Below are 8,756 nucleotides of genomic sequence, written 5' to 3'. Positions count from 1 at the left end.
TATGTATATCCATGTATGACTATGCACATAAGTGCAGGTGCCGGTAGAAGCCAAAGGCGTTGGGCCCCTACTGGAACTGAAGCCACCACCCAACATGGGCGCTGGGAATGCATCACAGGCCCTCTGGAAGAGCGAGTTGTTTTTAGCCGCTGAGCCATCCCTCCAGCACACTTGCCGCCTCTTAGGAAGCCTCTTCCAAAAGCTGGGGTGTATAGTTCAGCTTGCTGAGTGCTTGCCTAGTGTTCACAAAGCCTAGTACCATACAAACCAAGGACAGTGGCACACACATACAAACCCAGTGCCAAGGAGGTAGAGGCTGGAGAAAAGAGTGAAGACTTGGAGACTCAAGGTCACCCTTGGCTATAGAGAAAGAGCTGGGTCAGCCAAACTGTGGAGGAGGGGGCTGGAGAGGTGGCTCAGGGGTTCAGAGCACTGGCTGCTCTTCCAGAGGACCAGGGTTCAATTCCCAGCACGTACATGGTGGCTCACAACCATCTGTCTATAGCCTCAGTTCCAGGGGATCTGACATCTTCACACCCAAACATGCAGGCAGAACACCAATGTACATTTTTTAAATAAATGTGCACCACCACAGTGGGCATGAAACATTACAATAAAATAAAATTAAATTAAAAAGGTGGAGGAGGAAGCAACAGCAGCTTAGGCTGGAACTATAACAGAAATCATGGGAAATCAACACAACTGAGTTAAATGTGAGCTGTTCTGTGAGCCATTGCCTTCCAGAATCTGCCCTCAGCTGCCAAGTTGACATTTATTTGCTACCTTTCAGTCTTTGCTGTCTTCTGAATATGAATTTGTTGCTCTTATTTATTTTCTTTCTTTTTGTTTTTTAGTGATTTATTTGTGCATTGGTGTTTTGCCTGCATGTATGTGTGTGTGAGGGTGTCGGATTCCCCCAGGACTTGGCATTATAGATGTGAGTCGCCATGTGAGTGCTGTGAATTGAACCTGGGACCTTTGGAAGAACAGCTGGATTCTTAGCTGCTGAGCCATCATCTCTCCAGCCCCGGGCTTTTATTTTTATTAACTTTGCATTGCAAAAATGATAATTACATAATTACTAACAACTTAGAAATATAAGAAAGTAAGCTTGTCTTTTTTTTTCCCCCACGCTCATAAAGACCACTGCAAGCATTCCTTGGAAGTGTCTTCAAGGAAGTCTCTTTGCAGTGCGTGGTGTGCAATTATAAGTGACGTCCTTTAAAATTTACAGAAGAGCTGCCCTATGTGTTGTTCCGGAATTTGCGTTCTCCAACTTGCCTTGAGCTCCTTCCAGACCATGTTTCACATTAGCATCCTGAAGCTCCGTGACGGCTGGGTGCTTGTTTTGTCCCGGTGTATGAACTGTAGAGACTGGCTCCCCGTGAGAGGAGAGAACGCTTACTCCAGCTCCTCAGAAAAGCTTTGCCTGCCGTTTGGTATCCCTGGTGCCACACGCCTATTGTCCAAGAACTCGGGAAGCAGAGGCAGGAGGATCACAATTATGAGGATGGTCGGGAAGCCAAGGGGGCTTTCCACACCAGCCTGGGCTACATGGTAAAGCTCTGCCTCAAGCAGGATAAATCTCACCTGTACTCACCGTGGCCTCGGAATCTAGGGTTTGGCACTAATTTTAAGAAGCCATAAACTCCTTGAGAGCAGAGACTTTGTGCTCACCTCTTTGAACGCTTCCCAGCCCCGCCCCCGCCCCCGCCCATCGTCCTCCCCACCCCCCACCCCCCACCCCCCACCCCCCACTTCCCCCTCCAGCTCCAGCTCTTGCCCAGTGAGGAACTCACCAGCGAAATCTGCTGGGTCAGGAAGAAGGAGGCGCCTATAAGCATCTTCTCTCTCTGGTTTTCCTACAACGCTCCTTACTCATGCTCTCTTTGTCACTGTGTCTTCTCTCCCCGTCCCCACTTACCTGCTTAGGACAGCCCCTCTTCAAAGGCTTTGAGTTGAATTATAACCTAAACGGGAAAATCAAGAATTTTTCTGGAGTTCAGACCAGGATGCCAAGGATGGAGATGGGCTATCAAGTTGTTGTTTTGTGAGAGAATATTTTCCTTCAACAAATATTAACCGGCCTGCTTTCCCGACCCCCCACTGAGTATGAGAGGGCCTGGGGACAGGGCATTAGAGAGGCAGTGCTGGGACATTCAGGCCACTGGCTACCCCCACCTAGTGGCCAGTTAAGGAAGTGTACGTAATAAGGACTATCTCAACCTTCCTAAGGCTGCTACCCTTTAATACAATTCATGATGTGGTGACCCGCAACCATAAAATTATTTTCGTTGCTACTTGATAACGGGAATTTTGCTAGTTATTAATACTAATGTAAATATCCTTTCTGATGGTCTTTTGTTCCCCCTCTGTGTAGCCTTGGCGGTCCTAGACTCACTTTGTAGACCAGGCTGGCCTCAAATCGACAGCGATCCAACTGCCAACTGCCTCTGCCTCCGCAGTGCTGGGATTAAAGGCGTGCCCTACCACTGCCTAGCCTTTCTGATGGACTTAGGTGACCCTTTCCACTCAACACCACCCTCACCCCCAAAGGGGTTCCGACTCACAGGTTGAGAACCATTGGTCTAACCAAAGGTAAGGAAAAGAAGAGGACAAACATTTATTGGGAAATTCCCATTGCTCAATAGGCAGGCCGTTGAAGTAGACTATGGAAGCCGGTTGTAGTGACCTTTAACCCCAGCACTCAGGAGGCGGGGGCAGGCAGACTGCTGTGAGTTCAAGGCCAGCCTGGTTTGCAAAGAGAGTCCAGGACAGCCAAGGCTACACCGAGAGACCCTGTCTCAAAAAGAAAAAAAAAAAAGAGTTCTAGCGAAGGGGTCAAGATAAGACACAGCCAAGTTTAAGCTGCAAGAGAGGAAGGAGATGGCAGGCAATGACTGGAGGAATGTGAAATTCAGGCTGGAGACAGGCAAAGACATATGGGTAGGCGGGCATGTAAACATTAGAAGATTGAAACTATGCTATAGTTGAGAAAGATTTGGGAGGACAGGGGTGGAGGAAATAGTGGATAAAATACCAGGAAGGCAAATCACAAAGGATGGATTTCGCAACGTAGAAGACTTTTAGTTAAAACTTAAGTAAGGGAACCACTAAGGACACTAAGGAGTGGTGAGCGTGGTGCCTGCCCTTTAACCTCAGCGCTCTAGAGAGTTCAAGTCTAGCCTGGACTCCCAAGTGCTGGGGTTAAAGGTGTGCACTACCACTGCCCGAGTGGTAATATATATATATATGTTTTAAAGAATGTTTTCAGCGTTTGCCTGCACATTGTATCTCAGTGCTAAAAACTGCTGGACCTCAAGACTTGTAAGCTGAAGAAATCAAAAAATATGATCCTGTCCCAGGGACGCTCAGATTCATGGGACAGAAGTAGATTTCAGGGGCTGTTTTGTTTTTAAAATAAAAAATGCTAGAGCCGGAGAGATGGCTCTGGGTTAAACTCACTGACTGCTCTTCCAAAGGTCCTGAATTCAATTCGCAGTAACCACATGGTGGCTCACAACCATCTATAATGAGATCTGGTGCCCTCTTCTGGCCTTTAGGTGTACATGCAGGCAAAACACCGCATATGTAATAAATAAATCTTAAATTAAAAAAAATAAAAAAATTCTGGGGCTGGAGAGAGGGCTCAGAGGTTAAGAGCACTGTCTGTTCTTCCACAGGTCCTGCGCTCAATCCTCAGCAACCACATGATGGCTCACAACCATCTGTAATGACATCTGGTGCCCTCTTCTGGCCTGCAGGTGTATATGCAGGCAAGATATTGTTATAAGTAATAAATAAATAAAAATTCTATATACATGTATTACTTGTTGATTATAGTTTTGTATATGTTGAATTCATGGCTGTTTTTATTTTATTGTTTTTATATTATTATTTATTTTTTATGCAGCTATCACTTCCCTCCAAATCTTTCAGTATAATAAAACCAGGTAATTTCCTATTTCTCCTCAGTTCCTTGTTTTCCAGGGCCTGTCCTGTGTCCCTCTGCAGTCGGCCTCAATGCCAGAAAGATGGACCATTCACGCTTTAATTCCTCTTCCCCAGTGATCTGGGACATTAATTGGTCTGGCATCTGTCTGGGACCAGAATAGTGGAGGCTTCTCTGCTGAAGAAATATTGTGAAAACTCCTAGACTCAGAGTGACGTGGGGCGGTGTGGTCAGCCTCCATCTGCCCTCTGAGTGCCACCACCTCTCGTCCAGGTCCTAGCCTTCCTGTGGAGGGATTTCAATCCGCATTCTGTTAGTGAGTTTTCTGTTTCTGTGAAGGGATGAAAGGGGAGACTTCCCACTGTGCCAACCTGCTGACATCTGCCCAAGGGCTCTTCTTTTCTCCTCCTCTTCCTCTTTCCCCTTTTTTTCCTCCTTCCTTCCTTTCTTTCTTCCTTTTAATAAAGATGTCCTGATGCCTCACCTCAAGCCACATGCAAAAATTAACACAAAGTAGCTGTACCCATATGACATAAAGGCTAGTTCCTACAGACTTTAAGTGAAAACAGAAAATATCTGCACAACTCAGGCAAGAGCAAGTTTCCTAACCCATGGATGGCCATAAAGAGGAAAAGGGGAAAAAGGAAACACCAAAACGGAAGCTTTTGTTTACCATAAGATATTTTAGAAAATGAATAAGGCCTCAGTTGGTAAAACTGCCGGCTACCAAGCCCCATGACTGAGTCTGGCACTCGGAACCCAGACAGTGGAAGAAGAGAACCAATTTCAGCAAGTCACACACACACCCCACACATACCCCACATACACCACACACACAAACACACACACCATATATACACACACCACATACACACACACCATATATGCCACACACACCACACACACACACACACACACACACACATCCCATACCCACACACACACCACATACACACACATACATATACCACATACCACACACACTACACACGACACACACAACACACAACACATACACCATATACACACACACCACATATACACACACCACATACACCACACACCACACACACACCCCATAAACACACACACAACACATACACAAACACACACACATATACGACACACCACAGATACACAACACACAACACAGACACACACCACACACCATACAACACACACACACAGACACACACACCGAGAATAAATAAAAATGCAAAAATAGGTCCAAGAGGAAAGAAAATTGGCAAGCAAAGCATTGGTGTAAGGATAGCCAGGCATGTGGGAACATGTTAGAAATGTCCATAATGTAGTGATAAATCCAACACACAGCTAACAAGCTTATGAAAATTTTAAACATCTTTTGTCATCAGGATTAGGGTGAGTCCGGTGGCATGAAGGTGGGACGTGCCCTAAGTCCCACAGCACTAGGGAGTTATAAGCAACTAGATCTCTGTGGTTTTGGTCAGCCTGGTCTACAGAGTGAGTTCTAGGCCAGCCAGGCTACATAGTGAGACTCTGCCTTTTTTTTTTTTAAGTGCAAATTAGGAGTGGAATGCGATGGGATCACACCTACAACCTCTCTGCAAAGACTAGGCTGGCCTTGAACTCACGTCTATCTGCCTCTGCTGAGCGCTGAGCCAATTAAAAATGCCCAGTTTAAGACTGCCTTGTCCAGCCCATCTCTAACAGTTGGGGCCACAAAGTAAGATTCTTTTCAGACAGACAGTGAAAATTAGTTGGATAGTTTCCTAGGTGAGAATGTAATTAATTTTTAAAATATCGCTGGGTTTTGTTTTTGTTTTCTGTTTTGTTTTGTTTGAGACGGGGTCTCACTACGTACCTGTCCTGTCCTCACTGTTTAGACCAGGCTGGCCTCGATCTCACCTGCCTCTGTCTTCCAAGTGCTGGTATCAAAGGCCTGCGCCACTACACCCAGCTCAGCAATGCTTTTTGTTTGTTTGTTTGTTTGTTTGTTTGAGACAGGGTTTCTCTATGTAGCCCTGGCTGTCCTGGACTCGCTTTGTAGACCAGGCTGGCCTTGAACTCACAGCGATCCACCTGCCTCTGCCTCCTGAGTGCTGGTATCAAAGGCGTGTGCCACCTCGCCCAGCTAGCAATTTTTATTTTTAAGGTGTATCTGTGCACCACGCATTACTCACGGAAACCAGAAGAGGGCACAGGATCCCCTGGAAGTAGAGCTAGAGACAGTTGAGAGCTGCCATGTGGGTGCTGGGAATCAAACCCTGAGCTGCAGAATCCGCCAGTGCTATTAGCTGGGGAACCACCTCTCTCGCACTAGCAATTTTTACACGGTGAAGGATACAGCTACCCTATTATGGCCCAACAATTAATTATACTTTCAGCTGTTTATTAAAGAGAAATAAAAACATGCCTTCGCGTAGACTCAAATACATAATAATCATAAAAGTTTTCTGTCTAAGCTGGACGTGGTGGCGCACGCCTTCAATCCCAGCACTCCAGAGGCAGAGACAGGCAGATCTCTGTGAGTTCGAGGCCAGTCTGGTCTAAAAAAGTTTGAGTCCAGGACAGCCAGAAACCTTGTCTCAAAAAACCAAACCAAAACAAACAAAAAAACAACAACAACAAACGGGTGGCCGGATATGGTGGCACATGCGGATAGTTTCAGGATTTGGAAAGGCTGAGGCAGGAAGATCCCAAGTTAGGGCGGGTCTGAGCTACATATAGCAAGACCCGGCCTCAAGAATACAGCAAAACACCCCCATTCCCGAAAGAGAAGGTGGGTGTGTGACTGATGCCTGTCACCCAGGCTCTCCAGGGCCTGAGGAGGAAGACTGCCTGTAGGCCCAGCCAGAACACGCCACCACCGAGTGAGACCCTGCCTCACACAGGGGGCTGAGGGGACGGCTCGACTGGCTAGATGTTTGCCACACAGGCGTGAAGACTGGAGTTTGGATCCCCAGATCACACGTAAAACTTGGGCACATGCCTGTAACCCCAGAGCTGGAGGGACAGAGACAGGGAGGGACCACCAGGGGCTTGCTGGCCTGTTCAGTCCGTCCAGGCATATCAGTGAACTCCGGGCTCCAGGTGAGAGACCCCCTCCCCCCACCTCAAAATAGAAGATGGAATGGCATTGAGGAAGCACCTACTGTTGGCTTCCAGCCTCTGTGACCACACACCTAGGTACACACACACACACACGCACACGCACACGCACACGCACACGCATGCACACACACACGCATGTGCAGGAAAACAAGCAAAAAAGCAGGTCTTTGTAATGGAAAAGCAAACTCACTGTGAGTGCATGCAACAACCTGCACAAGTCTCAAAGCATGCTGGGTAAGAGATATCAGACACACCTTCTGTTTAGTTCTAATAGATCACAGTGTTGGCTCCCTCACACAGGGTGATCGTGATGAATTATGGGGGCCTCCCGTATGCTAAGTAAGAACTTTGCCACTAAGGACTTTGTATCTCATATAAAGACACATGGAAGCACGGGGATTTGAAACCACATGACTTGGCTCCAAAAGCCATGGTGAACCAGTCAGCACATCAAATCAGGACTGCCTCAGAAGAAAAGCACAGCACGCGAAGAGATAGGAGAAGGTCACGGAGAGACCGCAGGGAGAGCTAGCTGGCCAGTGTGTAAAGGCGCCTGATGCCAAAGTTTAAGATCCGGGTTCTACTCCTGAGACCCACACCATGGAAGGAAATAACATAATTCCTCAAAGTTGTCTTCTGACCTAACATATATGTCAGGGTACACATGTACTTTTACTCCAACATATACACACACACACACACACACACTAAACAAATAAACACTTTAATCCCAGCACTCAGGGGGCAGAGCAAGGTGGGTCCCTCTCTGTAAGTTTGAGGCCAGTGTGGTCTGAGGTCCTGTCTCAAAACACAAAGCAAAACAAAAAATAAAAAAAATCTTTTTTAATTCTTATTGAAGAACCGGGCATGGTGGCGCACGCCTTTAATCCCAGCACTTGGGAGGCAGAGGCAGGTGGATCTCTGTGAGTTCCAGGCCAGCCTGGTCTACAAAGAGAGTTCTAGAACAGCCAAGGCTACACAGAGAAACCCTGTCTCGAAAAACAAAAACAAAACAAAACAAAAATTCTAGTTGAAGATATTATCAGAGACTTGAAAAAAGAGAGATAGTGAAAACCAGCTTGGAAGCTCACTTTCTTTCTTTGTTTCCTTCTTTCTTTCTTTCTTTTTTTAAAAAGATGTATTTATTTACTTATCATGTATACAGTGCTTTGCCTGCATGTACACCTGCAGACCAGAAGAGGGCATCAGATCCCATTATAGATGGTTGTGAGCCACCATGTGGTTGCTGGGAATTGAACTCAGGACCCCTGGAAGAGCAGCCAGTGCTCTTAACCTCTGAGCAGTCTCTCCAGCCCAGAAGCTCACTTTGAAGTGACCAGTGTGGCTCAAAGCCATGTTCAGTCCTCAGCACCAGGAAGTAGGGAATGACATGATCTGATCATTTGAGTGCAAATGTCCCTTAAAGACTCAACTTTGGGGCTGGAGAGATGGTTAAGAGCGCCACCTACTCTTCCAGAGGTCCTGAGTCCAATTCCCAGCAACCACATGATGGTTCACAACCATCTATAATGAGATCTGCTGCCTTCTTCTGTAAAGCACTCATATGCAATAAATAAAGTAAATATTAAAAAAAAAAAAAAAGACTCAACTTTGACTGCTTGGTCCCCAGAACCACCTGGGAAGAAGTAGGAACCACAGTGACCTTGTTGGAGGAGCTGTCTGGCTGCGGTTTCAGCCACCCATGCCATTC

The 8,756-nt window shown here is 46.6% G+C and overlaps 1 long non-coding RNA gene across 1 annotated transcript; it reads right to left on the bottom strand.

Moving 5' to 3' along the window:
• Positions 1-587: 587 nt before the first annotated feature.
• On the bottom strand, positions 588-2,673 carry LOC311584700. Its single transcript, XR_014774972.1, has 3 exons — positions 2,571-2,673; positions 1,800-1,970; positions 588-1,473 (listed from the first exon to the last, which is right to left on the bottom strand). It is a non-coding gene; the product is annotated as an uncharacterized lncRNA (long non-coding RNA).
• Positions 2,674-8,756: the final 6,083 nt, after the last annotated feature.

Source organism: Acomys minous (genome assembly GCF_964271855.1).
Source record: "Acomys minous genome assembly, chromosome: 15".
NCBI classification, from domain to species: Eukaryota; Metazoa; Chordata; class Mammalia; order Rodentia; family Muridae; genus Acomys; species Acomys minous.
This window is presented reverse-complemented; position numbering and strand designations above follow the sequence as displayed.